The sequence below is a fragment of the Schistocerca cancellata genome, chromosome 2 (assembly GCF_023864275.1).
Source record: "Schistocerca cancellata isolate TAMUIC-IGC-003103 chromosome 2, iqSchCanc2.1, whole genome shotgun sequence".
In the NCBI taxonomy this organism is placed as follows: domain Eukaryota; kingdom Metazoa; phylum Arthropoda; class Insecta; order Orthoptera; family Acrididae; genus Schistocerca; species Schistocerca cancellata.
This window is the reverse complement of record NC_064627.1, coordinates 1118222569-1118236614: the sequence shown is the minus strand read 5'-3', so window position 1 is coordinate 1118236614 and position 14046 is coordinate 1118222569. Positions and strand designations below refer to the sequence as shown.

Here is a 14046-nt window from a genome sequence, read left to right as displayed (position 1 = left end):
CATAGGAAATAAGATATACGAATAGTTAAAGTGCGACGACATACAGAACAAACTTTACACAACTCAGAGACAGAAGGCACACACGACTTCCCTTAGATTAACCAACTCAGAGGAAGACCATCCACCTCAAAAGTTAAAAAAGTAAGTTTGGCAAATCATGAAAACAGAGGACCCCGTACGAAGAGTTTTGCGCTTGGAAAGAGATTTAAAAAAAATTAATACTTACCTAAAACACGGAAAATGGGCTTCTTGGTTATAGACAGTATTTCGTTGGGTTAAATTTGAAGGAGAATTGTAGGCCGTGTATCTTTTATAACAGATATCGTTAATTACCGCAGCGTAATGAAACGTTAAGCTGAATATTACTACACTAATAATAATAAATGAAAAGCACCAGTTTGCTTTTGTTCTACAATATTACTTTTATTGTTAACCGGTTTTCGGCTTACAAGGCCATCTTCAGACATTTACTGAGTATTATCACCAAAGAAGTTAAATGTTAGCAAACAACACTGGAAGAGAAGTAACACATTTAGACTGAAGTAGAAACATACAGTAAGTAACATCTTTGCAATGAAAAAGTAAAAACTGAACAGTACATAAATAACAATGGAGTAGACAGGAAAACCTTTAGCACAAAATAGGAATAGCGTGCCTACATAACAGTTTCTATTAATAAACAAAGCTAGTAAAATAAAATAAAATTAGTACTAGACAAGGCTGCATCAGGAGGTATGAAACATGGATACACAACCCATTAAAAGAAGAGACAGTTATCAATGTAAATACGGAATACATAAGGAACTTACGCAGTATCAATAAGATAAACAGAAATAAATAAATGCAGGAAAATGGAGGTGTTTGAGGGAACCTACAGTTTGAGAGTGCGTTGGTACTGCATTTTAACATTAACATTATAATCAAAGCAGTGCCTGTGTAACAGTTTTCATTAAATAAATGAGCAAAGTAAAATATGAACAGTATTTGATGAGACAACTACAACAGTTGTTAAACATGGTCAGTAATACAAGTACCAGTTAAAAGAAAGCCTTAACTATTGAAACTACAGTCTATGTGGAATACAAAGACAACTTCAACAAAACAAAACAACTTAATGAATACAGGAAAATGGGAATATGTAGGAAGAGAGAGTGTGGGAAGTAATGAACAACAAAGATGATTATAAGAAGTTTAGGAGAGGGGAAGTGTTGAGCTGTGTCTGGACATGTAGGATGAGATCTGGACTGTGAGCAAGATGTTTGTTGATTTCCAGGGCTTCCAGCAGGTTGAGTTTATGGCCTTTGTTTGCTAAGTGAAGTACATGGGACACTGGCTGGTAGTTGTGACCCTCACTCAGTACATGCTCAGCAAATGCTGAGTTTGAATTCTGCAACATCCAGCTGCGTTCATGTTCAGCCAGCCTAGTTGATATGTGTCTGCCTGACTGACCAATGTAAAATTTGTCATAATCATAATAGGTGATTTTGTATACCCCACTGTTGGCTAATAACTTACTGAAGTATCTCGTCTGTTACTCATGGTTTCTTCACAGTTACCTTCGTTGTACCTATGTTTTCCTTTCCAACTTCCGTGACTGCCCTTTCTAGAGATGTCCATTCCTCTTCAACTGTACGACCTACTGAGCTATTCCTTATTACTGTATCTGTAGCCTTAGAGAATTTCAAGCGTGTCTCGTCATTCCTTAGTACTTCCGTATCCCATTTCTTTGCGTATTGATTCTTCCTGACTAACCTCTTAAACTTCGGTTTACTCTTCGTCACTGACATTTCTTTGCGTATTGATTCTTCCTGACTAACCTCTTAAACTTCGGTTTACTCTTCGTCTCTGACATTGTGATCTGAGTCTATATCTGCTCCTGGTTATCCTTACAATGCAATATCTGATTTCGGGATCTCTGACTATGATATAATCTAACTGTAACCTTCCCATATCACCCGGCGTTTTCCAGGTATACCTCCTCCTCTTGTGATCCTTGAATAAGAGTATTCGCTATTACTAGCTGAAATTTATTACAGAACGCAATTAGTCTTTCTCCTCTCTCATTCCTTGTTCCATATTCTCCTATAACTTTTTCGTCTCCTCCTCCTCCTTCCCCTACAACTGCATTCCAGCCCCCTATGACTATTAGATTTTCATATTCCTTTACGTACTGTATTACCCTTTCAGTATCCTCAAATACTTTCTCTATTTCTTCATCTTCAGCTTGCGACGTCGACATTTAAACCTGAACCATCGTTTTCGGTGTTCGTTTGATGTCAGTTCTGATAAGAGCAACCCTATCACTGAACTTTTCACAGTCATCCACATACCGCTGTTGTAACCCAACAAGCTGTACAGAGTGTCGACATGTCACCTTGGACTGCTGGGTCACCGCATGTCTCAAATCGAGCACTTGTGGGACGTCATCGGACGATAACAGCATTGACCTTGTCTGCATTGACCGACCATGTGCAATAGACATGGAACTCCATCCCACAAACTGACATCCGTACGATACAATACACTTACGTTTGCAAGCTTGCATTCAACGTTCTGGCGGTTAGCAGCCAGTTGTAACAGCGTTTCACATTTGCAATGGCTTATCTCGTGCTTGCATCAGTCTGTGATCTTGCGACATCGATATCTTAAATTTGTTACGTAGACAAATGTATTCCCAAAATTTCATAATTCTACATTAATTATTTTTTGTATTGTGATTTTTGTTTCCGTATTTTTTAAAAAACTGTAACTGTTTAAAAAGGCGCGAAGAGCTTGTTGCAATATAATCAGCTTTGTCTCCACTACGTGGAAGTATACCAGGCTCTGTAGTTCGTATTTGGTTTTTGTAGTTTTTCTGTAATTGCCGTGAGAAGGACGTCGAACGATTTTGCAGTCATGTGTAAATGACACAAAAATGTGTCTTGAAACTCCATAAGTTGTTCCTACAACGTGTTGAATTGATCACGTTCACTTCTCTTACAACTGTTGTTGTTGTGGTCTTCAGTCCTGAGACTGGTTTGATGCAGATCTCCATGCTACTCTATCCTGTGCAAGCTTCTTCATCTCCCAGTACCTACTGCAACCTACATCCTTCTGAATCTGCTTAGTGTATTCATCTCTTGGCTCCCTCTACGATTTTTACTCTCCACGCTGCCCTCCAATACTAAATTGACGATCCCTTGATGCCTCAGAACATGTCCTACCAACCGATCCCTTCTTCTGGTCAAGTTGTGCCACAAACTTCTCTTCTCCCCAATCCTGTTCAATACTTCCTCATTAGTTATGTGATCTACCCATCTAATATTCAGCATTCTTCTGTAGCACCACATTTCGAAAGCTTCTATTCTCTTCTTGTCCAAACTATTTACCGTCCATGTTTCACTTCCATACATGGCCACACTCCATACAAATACTTTCAGAAACGACTTCCTGACTCTTAAATCTATACTCGATGTTAAGAAATTTCTCTTCTTCAGAAACGCTTTCCTTGCCATTGCCAGTCTACATTTTATATCCTCTCTACTTCGACCATCATCAGTTATTTTGCTCCCCAAATAGCAAAACTCCTTTACTACTTTGTCTCATTTCCTAATCTAATATCCTCAACATCACCCAACTTAATTCGACTACATTCCATTATCCTCGTTTTGCTTTTGTTGATGTTCATCTTATATCCTCCCTTCAAGACACCATCCATTCCGTTCAACTGCTCTTCCAAGTCGTTTGCTGTCTCTGACAGAATTACAATGTCATCGGCGAACCTCAACGTTTTTATTTCTTCTCCATGGATTTTAATACCTACTCCGAATTTCTCTTTTGTTTCCTTTACTGCTTGCTCAATATACAGATTGAATAACATCGGGGAGAGGCTACAATCCTGTCTTACTCCCTTCCCAACCACTGCTTCCCTTTCATGTCCCTCGAGTCTTATAACTGCCATCTGGTTTCTGTACAAATTGTAAATAGCCTTTTGCTCCCTGTATTTTACCCCTGCCACCTTTAGAATTTGAAAGAGAGTATTCCAGTCAACATTGTCAAAAGCTTTCTCTAAGTCCACAAATGCTAGAAACGTAGGTTTGCCTTTCCTTAATCTTTCTTCTAACAAGGGAACCTCCCCATCGCACCCCCCTCAGATTTAGTTCAAAGTTGGCACAGCGGATAGGCCTTGAAAAACTGAACACAGATCAATCGAGAAAACAGAAGAAGTTGTGTGGAACCATGAAAACATAAACAAAATATACAAACTGAGTAGTCCATGCGCAAGATAGGCAATATTAAGGACAATGTGAGCTCAGGAGCGCCGTGGTCCCGTGGTTAGCGTGAGCAGCTGCGGACCGAAAGATCTTTAGTTCAAATCTTCCCTCGACTGAAAAGTTTACTTTCTTTATTTTCGCAAAGTTATGACCTGTCCGTTCGTTCATTGACGTCTCTGTTCACTGTAATAAGTTTAGTGTCTGTGTTTTGCGACCGCAAAACCGTGCGATTAGTTGACGAAAGGACGATCCTCTCCAATGGGAACCGAAAACATTTGATCGCAAGGTCATAGGTCAACCGATTCCTCCACAGGAAAACACGTCTGATATATTCTATACGACACTGGTGACAGCATATGCGATGAATATTTTGTCGACGCACCTAACTAGTACACTTGGCGAATGGGTAAAAAGATTCTTCTACCTTGCCCGATTTAGGTTTTCTTGTGGATGTGATAATCACTCCCAAAAAAGTGATGAAAACATAAGAGTTTGTGACAATAACTGAAAATAAAAAGTTAAACTTTTCTCTCAAAGGAAGATTTGAACCGAGGACCTCTCGTTCTGTGGCTGCTCACGCTAACCACGGGACCACGGCGCTCCTAAGCTCACATTGTCCTTAATATTGCCTATCTTGCGCATGGACTACTCAGTTTGTACATTTTGCTTATTTTCTCATAGTTCCACACAACTTCTTCCTGTTATCTCGATCGATCTGTGTTCAGTTCTTCAAGGGCTATCCACTGTGCCAACTTATAACTAAATCTGAGGGGGGTGCGATGGGGAGGTTCCCTTGTAAGATAAGTCGTAAGGTCAGTATTGCCTCAGGTGTTCCAGTATTTCTACGGAATCCAAACTGATCCTCCCCGAGGTCGGCTTCTACAAGTTTTTCCATTCGTCTGTAAAGAATTCGTGTTAGTATTTTGCAGCTGTGGCTTATTAAACTGATTGTTCGGTAATTTTCACATCTGTCAACACTTGCTTTCTTTGGGATTGGAATTATTATATTCTTCTTGAAGTCTGATGGTATTTCGCCTGTTTCATACATCCAGTCCTGACAAAACCCTTACAACTAATACTACGTAAATTCCGCAGCGGTTCATATTTCCAAAAATATTTTCTTCCACAAGCATTTTATGACTCAGCATTGGAAGAGAGATTTCCAGCGTGCAAGCGAGCGTCGATGCTCCGGTGTGGCCACCAAGTATCCAGGCGAGTCGCGAGGTATCCAGCCGCCGTGCGACACGTGTCCGGTAAGGTAACGCCCGCCGGGCAGTACATTCTGAGTAAAAGAGTACAACTATCAAAGACACTGTGCGAATACGAGACATACACATACGTGTAGAAAGAAGGGTGGGCGAATGGTGGCCGTCTACTTGACTGACGAAAGAGCGGAACGGAAATGTCGAAAAATCCGACCGGCAGAAACCGAACGGCGACGCCGTAAATCTCGAGAGAACCTGCTTCGAAAATTTCAAAAACCTCTTGTTTTTAGAAGCTACGAATATTCTTCGGGATCCTACGTATCTGTCTTTGAAGATCGTGCAGATAACACTAGGCATACAGGCATACAACAGCTCGCAGAAAAGCATAAAGGGGGTATTCTTCCCACGCTACATCGAAAAATGCAGCAAGAAGAACTCACAATACAATAAGAAATACCCTTTACGATGCACATCGCACTGATTCCCAAACTATAGATGCAGCTGTAGATGCAAACAAAGGCCATTCCAGGTTTACAAAAATATTTAGTAGCCTGTCACAAAGAAGATAACCATACATACCATAAAATGGGCGTACATATGTTTGTGTATGTTACATATCTCCTCCTACACCACTGAACAAATTTCAACCAAACTTCGTACAAACATCCCTTACAGTCAGGCAACAATCGCTGTTGAGGTAAAAACCACCTACCCATCACGTTTCATGAGGTATCACTGTACGACTATTTCATATTTTCAAAGGTATTTTCACGATTACATGGAATGAAATTTTTCCGGTACTTCACTACAAGCACAGTTCACTTTTTGTTTTCGTTTCTAATAGAAATTTGGCGATATGAATACCGGGTAAATCTGAGTTTGTCGACCTATATACACTCCTGGAAATGGAAAAAAGAACACATTGACACCGGTGTGTCAGACCCACCATACTTGCTCCGGACACTGCGAGAGGGCTGTACAAGCAATGATCACACGCACGGCACAGCGGACACACCAGGAACCGCGGTGTTGGCCGTCGAATGGCGCTTGTTGCGCAGCATTTGTGCACCGCCGCCGTCAGTGTCAGCCAGTTTGCCGTGGCATACGGAGCTCCATCGCAGTCTTTAACACTGGTAGCATGCCGCGACAGCGTGGACGTGAACCGTATGTGCAGTTGACGGACTTTGAGCGAGGGCGTATAGTGGGCATGCGGGAGGCCGGGTGGACGTACCGCCGAATTGCTCAACACGTGGGGCGTGAGGTCTCCAAAGTTCATCGATGTTGTCGCCAGTGGTCGGCGGAAGCTGCACGTGCCCGTCGACCTGGGACCGGACCGCAGCGACGCACGGATGCACGCCAAGACCGTAGGATCCTACGCAGTGCCGTAGGGGACCGCACCGCCACTTCCCAGCAAATTAGGGACACTGTTGCTCCTGGGGTATCGGCGAGGACCATTCGCAACCGTCTCCATGAAGCTGGGCTACGGTCCCGCACACCGTTAGGCCGTCTTCCGCTGACGCCCCAACATCGTGCAGCCCGCCTCCAGTGGTGTCGCGACAGGCGTGAATGGAGGGACGAATGGAGACGTGTCATCTTCAGCGATGAGAGTCGCTTCTGCCTTGGTGCCAATGATGGTCGTATGCGTGTTTGGCGCCGTGCAGGTGAGCGCCACAATCAGGACTGCATACGACCGAGGCACACAGGGCCAACACCCGGCATCATGGTGTGGGGAGCGATCTCCTACACTGGCCGTACACCACTGGTGATCGTCGAGGGGACACTGAATAGTGCACGGTACATCCAAACCGTCATCGAACCCATCGTTCTACCATTCCTAGACCGGCAAGGGAACTTGCTGTTCCAACAGGACAATGCACATCCGCATGTATCCCGTGCCACCCAACGTGCTCTAGAAGGTGTAAGTCAACTACCCTGGCCAGCAAGATCTCCGGATCTGTCCCCCATTGAGCATGTTTGGGACTGGATGAAGCGTCGTCTCACGCGGTCTGCACGTCCAGCACGAACGCTGGTCCAACTGAGGCGCCAGGTGGAAATGGCATGGCAAGCCGTTCCACAGGACTACATCCAGCATCTCTACGATCGTCTCCATGGGAGAATAGCAGCCTGCATTGCTGCGAAAGGTGGATATACACTGTACTAGTGCCGACATTGTGCATGCTCTGTTGCCTGTGTCTATGTGCCTGTGGTCCTGTCAGTGTGATCATGTGATGTATCTGACCCCAGGAATGTGTCAATAAAGTTTCCCCTTCCTGGGACAATGAATTAACGGTGTTCTTATTTCAATTTCCAGGAGTGTAGTACTGAAGAACATTATATCATTATTTACTTCATCTGGGGACTAATAACCATCGCTATTACGAGTAGTACGTTTTTAGGCTGGTTACTGCTTCCAAGTACGCGTGGCACAAGCAAGCCATTAATGGTTATTTTCCTCCGCGCAGCAGGTCAGATACTGAAGTGCGGACGCATGGACGCAGAACCGATAGTGTATACCGAAAGGCACAGTCCACTTTGTGAAGCAGTTACACCCATGCAGAAAAAATATCGGACAGTAAATTATGTGATGTGTTTGCGGGAAGACTGTTAGACGCAAAGGAGAAACAACTAACAAACTGAACTGGATGCATATTAAGGTACCGATTATCACGATTATCAAAGTGTCTGTACCTACATCCTGTATATTAATAAAAAAAATGGTTCACTTGACTCTGAGCACTATGGGACTTAACTTCTGAGGTCATCAGTCCCCTAGAACTTAGAACTACTTAAACCAAACTAACCTAAGGATATCACACACATCCATGCCCGAGACAGGATTCGAACCTGCAACCGTAGCGGTCACGCAGTACCAGACTGACGCGCCTAGAACCGCACGGCCACTCCGGCCACAGTTTGTCTATGAGATCACGTAATGCCGCGGTGTATCAACGCCACCTTGCAATGATTTCCCCAATATTTCAATAAAATATTTCTGGGTATGTACCTGTCATGTATGATAAAACAAACGACGTTTCGCTTACTATTAAAAGCATACTTCTCCATTGTGACGTGTTTTATTCGGGACCCGAAATATTGGAACAGTATTTTTTTTTAACTACTGGTAAATCCTTCGGGTTGTATACTCTGGTCAGTGAATGTTTTCCGTTCTCAGCGGGGTCGCGCTGAGTTCTACAACCGACGTGACAGACGTCGGTGAGCAAACTAAATACTGTGAAAGAGGGGCATGGTGGAATTTTACGCTTGGTCAGCAGCTCTTATCCTTGTCAGAGTTAAAACAACTTTTTAAATGAATTTTATTAAAGTTAAAACTTATCTATCGGTCTTATAGAGCTCTGTCCGTTCAGAGGAAGGAGGGGTTTCTTGATATTTAACGTCCCGTCGACAACAAGGCAATTAGAGACGGAGTACAAGCTCGGATTAGGGAAGGATGGAGAAGCAAATCGGCCCCATCCTTTCAAAGGAACCATCCCGGCCTTTACCTGCAGAGACTTAGGGAAATCAGGAAAAAGCTGAGCTAGGATGGCCTGACACGGGTTTGAACCGTTCCGCTTCCGATCCTCACTTCCACGCTAACTCGCTCGGTGTCCATACCCCGGAATACTTGCCAGCAACTAAGACATTCTGGCGCGAAAGCCTTTGAGATTTTTGTTCGTTTTTGTAGAAACGGCGGCAATATATACTCCGAAGCGTCAAATATACTGGTATAGGCATACGTATTAAAATACAGAGATATTTAAACAGGCAGAAGACAGCGCTGCGGTCGGCAACGCCTACATAAGACAAAAAGTGTCTGGCGCTGTTGGCACATCGGTTACTGCTGCTACAACGGCAGGTTATCAAGATTTAAGTGAGTTTGAACGTGGTGTTATAATCGGCGCGCATGCGATGGGACACAGCATCTCCGAGGTAGCGATGAAATGGAGTTCTTTCCGTACGACCGTTTCACGAGTGTACCGTGGATATCAAGAATGTGGTAAAGCATCAAATCTCCAACATCGCTATGGTCGGAAAAAATCCTGCAAAAACGGGGCTAATAACGACTGAGGAGAAACGTTCAACGTGACAGAAATGCAACCCCTCCGCAAAGTGCTGCAGATTTCAATGCTGGGCCACCAACAAGTGTGCGAACCATTGAACGAAACATCATCGATATGGGCCTTCGGAGCCGAAGGCCCACTCTTGTACACTTTCTGACTGCGCGGCATAAAGCTTTACGCGTCGCCTGGGCCCGTCAACACCTACATTGGGCTGTTGATGACTGGAAAGATGTTGCCTGGTCGGACGAGTCTCGTTTCAAATTTTATCAAAAAAATGGTTCAAATGGCTCTAAGCACTATGGGACTTAACATCTGAGGTCATCAGTCCCCTAGACTTAGAAACTACTTAAACCTAAGAACATCACACACATCCATGCCCGAGGCAGGATTCGAACCTGCGACCGTAGCAGCAGCGCGGTTCTGGACTCAAGCGCCTAGAACCACTCGGCCACAGCGGCCTGCCAAATTTTATAGAGCGGATGGACGTGCACGGGTATCCAGACAGCCTCATGAATCCACGGACTCTGCATGTCAGCAGGGGACAGTTCAAGCTGGTGGAGGCTCTGTAACTGTATGTGGTATTGTTTCTCACTGTTTAGAGGCACAAAATGCGTGGGTGTTTTCATCATCATCATCATCATCAGCCAATTCAATCATTAGATGATGTGGCCTCTTCGAGTCGTGGATTCAGGTAGGCTTTCAGAAGTCTTCTCCAAGTGGGACGGTCTTGGGCAGTTCTCTGCCAAGTGCTACCAGCGATCTTCTTGATGTCTTTGTCCCATCTGTCTGGTGGTCTTCCTCTAGGCCTCCGGTGCTCTCTCGGACTCCACTCCAGTACTAGCTTCGTCCATCTGTTCTTGCGACGTGGCCAGCCCACTGCCATTTCAAGGAACCTACTCTCTCTAAGATGTCATTAACCTTCGTCACAGACCGGATGTCATCTGCCCTTTTCCTGTCCTTCCTTGTATAGCCCAGCATTGATCTCTCCATGGCTCTCTGTGCTGTCCTAAGTTTCCCTTTTGTGAATGAGTTCAGTGTCCATCTCTCGCAGCCATACGTCATCACAGGAAGAATGCATTGGTCAAATACTGCTTTCTTCAGATTTACTGGCATTTTTGATCTGAATACTTTTGAATTCTTCCCAAATGCTTGCCAACCAAGCTTGATGCGTCGATAGATTTCTGGTCTTATGTCTCCCTTCATATTTATAATCTGGCCAAGGTAGACATATTCACTGACCTCTTCTAGTAGACTGTCCTTGACTTTCACATCTCCAGCTGGGACCCACTTGTTGGATATTAATTTTGTTTTGGAAAGGTTCATGTTCAAGCCAACCAGCTGACATTCCGATGCAAGATCTGTAACTAAGTTTTGGAGCTCTGTGAAGTCTTTGGCCAGTAAGGCAATATCATCAGCAAATCTCAAGTTGGTAAGCCTTCTTCCATTAAATCTAATTCCCTTACCTTCCCAGCTCAGCTTTGACATAGCCATTTCCAATACAGCAGAGAACAGTTTTGGGGAGACGGGATCGCCTTGCTTGACACCCCTCATGATGCGGAATTCTTGAGTTGATTCGCCGATGTTAATATAAGCTGAAGAATTCTCGTAGATTTTCCTGAGCACTTCAATGTATGCTGCTCCCACTCCTTGCTCACTCAAAGCTTGGAGGACAGCTACATGGCTAACGGAGTCAAATGCCTTTTCAAAGTCAACAAAGGCAATGCAGAGAGGCAGTTGGTATTCATTCGCTCTGCTTATCACTTCACTAACGGTCAGAATGTGGTCAATAGTGCTACAATTGCTTCGGAATCCAGCTTGTTCTATAGGTTGGGCTGAGTCTAGGGTGGAACTAATTCGGTTTAACAAGATCTTTGTAAAACTTTTGTACAAAATTGAGAGCAAGCTGATAGGACGGTAGTTTTTAATATTTTTTCAGCTCGTTACTAAATGCAAATAAGTAGGAGGCCGAGTTGATAGGAGCTGATGGAGTCCAGGTTGCAATAATATGTGGTAAGGCACACTGTTAGAGAGAAGGATTATTGTTCAAGAAACACATAGTACAATGAAAATTACTTATCTTCAGTAGTTTGTAGGACTGCAGCTGCGGCTGTAACTAATACAACATATTCTCACGGACTAATCCTGATGGGCCCTCCTCAGAGAATCAGTGCAAACATTACAGAACTGGCTGAGGGCCGATTATGAAAGTGCGTCTGCCTAGGTTGAAATCTAGCTCAGAAGTGAGCGAGGCGCACTCCAACTCCGTCGAGCTGCACAGCCCGCTAGAGTGCGCTGTTCTCGGCAGAGGACGGGCTGCCAACCTTGTGTTGGCGCGGCGTTGTGGTAGTATCTGTGGCGATGATAGTACATGTGGTGTGTGCGGTTAGAGTGATATAGGACCCCTGATACGTTTAGATACGACTCTGACATGTGCAACGCACGTAGGCTTCAAATGGCTCTGAGCACTATGGGACTTAACATCTATGGTCATCAGTCCCCTAGAACTTAGAACTACTTAAACCTAACTAACCTAAGGACAGCACACAACACCCAGTCATCACGAGGCAGAGAAAATCGCTGGCCCCGCCGGGATTCGAACCCCGGAACCCGGGCGTGGGAAGCGAGAACGGTACCGCACGACCACGAGCTGCGGACCGTACGTAGGCATCCTGTATGATTACCTGTATCCATTCATGCCCATTGTGCATTCCAGCAGGACAACGCGACACCCTACACGTCCAGAATTGCTACAGAGTGGCTGCAGGAACACTCTTCTGAGTTTAAACACTTCCGGTGGCCACCAAACTCCCCAGACATGAACGTTATGGAGCCTATCTAGGATGCCATGCAACGTGCTGTTCAAAAGAGATCTCCACATCCTCATAATCTTTAGGATTTATGGACAGCCATGCATGTTTCATGGTGTCAGTTCGCTCCAGCACTACTTCAGACATTAGTCGAGTCCATGCCACGTCGTGTTGCGACACTTCTGCGTGCTCGCGGGTGCCCAACACGATATTAGACAGGTGTAACAACTTCTCTTCAGTGTGGTATATACTGGGCCATCAAAAAGTCAGCATAAATTTGAAAACTTAATAAACCACGGAATAATGTAGATAGAGAGGTAAAAATTGACACACATGCTTGGAATGACATGGGGTTTTATTAGAACCACCGCATATTGGTAGACGCGTGAAAGATCTCTTGCGCGGGTCGTTTGGTGATGATCGTGTGCTCAGCCGCCACTTTCGTCGTGCTTGGCCTCCCAGGTCCCCAGACCTCAGTCCGTGCGATTATTGGCTTTGGGGTTACCTGAAGTCGCAAGTGTATCGTGATCGACCGACATCTCTAGGGATGCTGAAAGACAACATCCGACGCCAATGCCTCACCGCAACTCCGGACATGCTTTACAGTGCTGTTCACAACATTATTCCTCGACTACAGCAATTGTTGAGGAATGATAGTGGACATGGTTCAAATGGCTCTGAGCACTATGCGACTTAACTTCTGAGGTCATCAGTCGCCTAGAACTTAGAACTAATTAAACCTAACTAACCTAAGGACGTCACACGCATCCATGCCCGAGGCAGGATTCGAACCTTGGTTCCAGACTGTAGCGTCTAGAACCGCACGGCCACTCCGGCCGTCATGGTGGACATATTGAGCATTTCCTGTGAAGAACATCATCTTTGCTTTGTCTTACTTTGTTGTGCTAATTATTACAATTCTGATCAGATGAAGCGCCATCTGTCGGACATATTTTGAACTTTTGTATTTTTTTTGTTCTAATAAAACCTCATATCATTCCGAGCATGTGTGTCAATTTGTACCTCTCTATCTACATTATTCCGTGATTTATTCAGTTTTCAAATTTATACTGACTTTTTGATCACCCGGTATATTTAATATGTTTACCCCATATTTCTACACATATTTCACCTGTATTTGTACCGAATTTAGCCCTTCAGTTTCGTTTTCACTCAACTAAATGTTTGTGAAGTCATATCTCCTAAACTATGTGTCGTGCAATGCTATAATTTTCTAGGTACATTCCGCGGCATATGTGTTGCGAATAGAATTATTAACAAATAAATAAACTTAAAAGTCACGTATGATGGGACTGAGCGAGGTGGCGTAGTGGTTAGACACGGCTGATCACACGATCACCACCAAACGACGCGCGCAAGAGATCTTTCACGCGTCTAGCAATATGGTTTTTTTTTGTCCTAATAAAACCCCATGTCATTCCAAGCATGCGTGTCGATTTGTACCTCTCTATCTACATTATTCCGTGATTTATTCAGTTTTCAAATTTATACTAACTTTTTGACCACCCGGTATATCCACACTGTTGTTGTTGTGGTCTTCAGTCCTGAGACTGGTTTGATGCAGCTCTCCATGCTAATCTACCCTGTGCAAGCTTCTTCATCTCCCAGTACCTACTGCAACCTACATCCTTCTGAATCTGCTTAGTGTATTCATCTCTTGGTCTCCCCCTACGATTTTTACCCTCCACGCTGCCCTCCAATA

General features: G+C 44.2%; 1 protein-coding gene across 5 annotated transcripts in view; it reads left to right on the top strand.

The window, feature by feature from the left end:
• LOC126163160 (inward rectifier potassium channel 4-like) overlaps positions 1 to 14046 on the top strand; it is a 717192-nt gene that overhangs the window by 225433 nt on the left and 477713 nt on the right. The gene's annotated exons all lie outside the window — the stretch shown is intronic.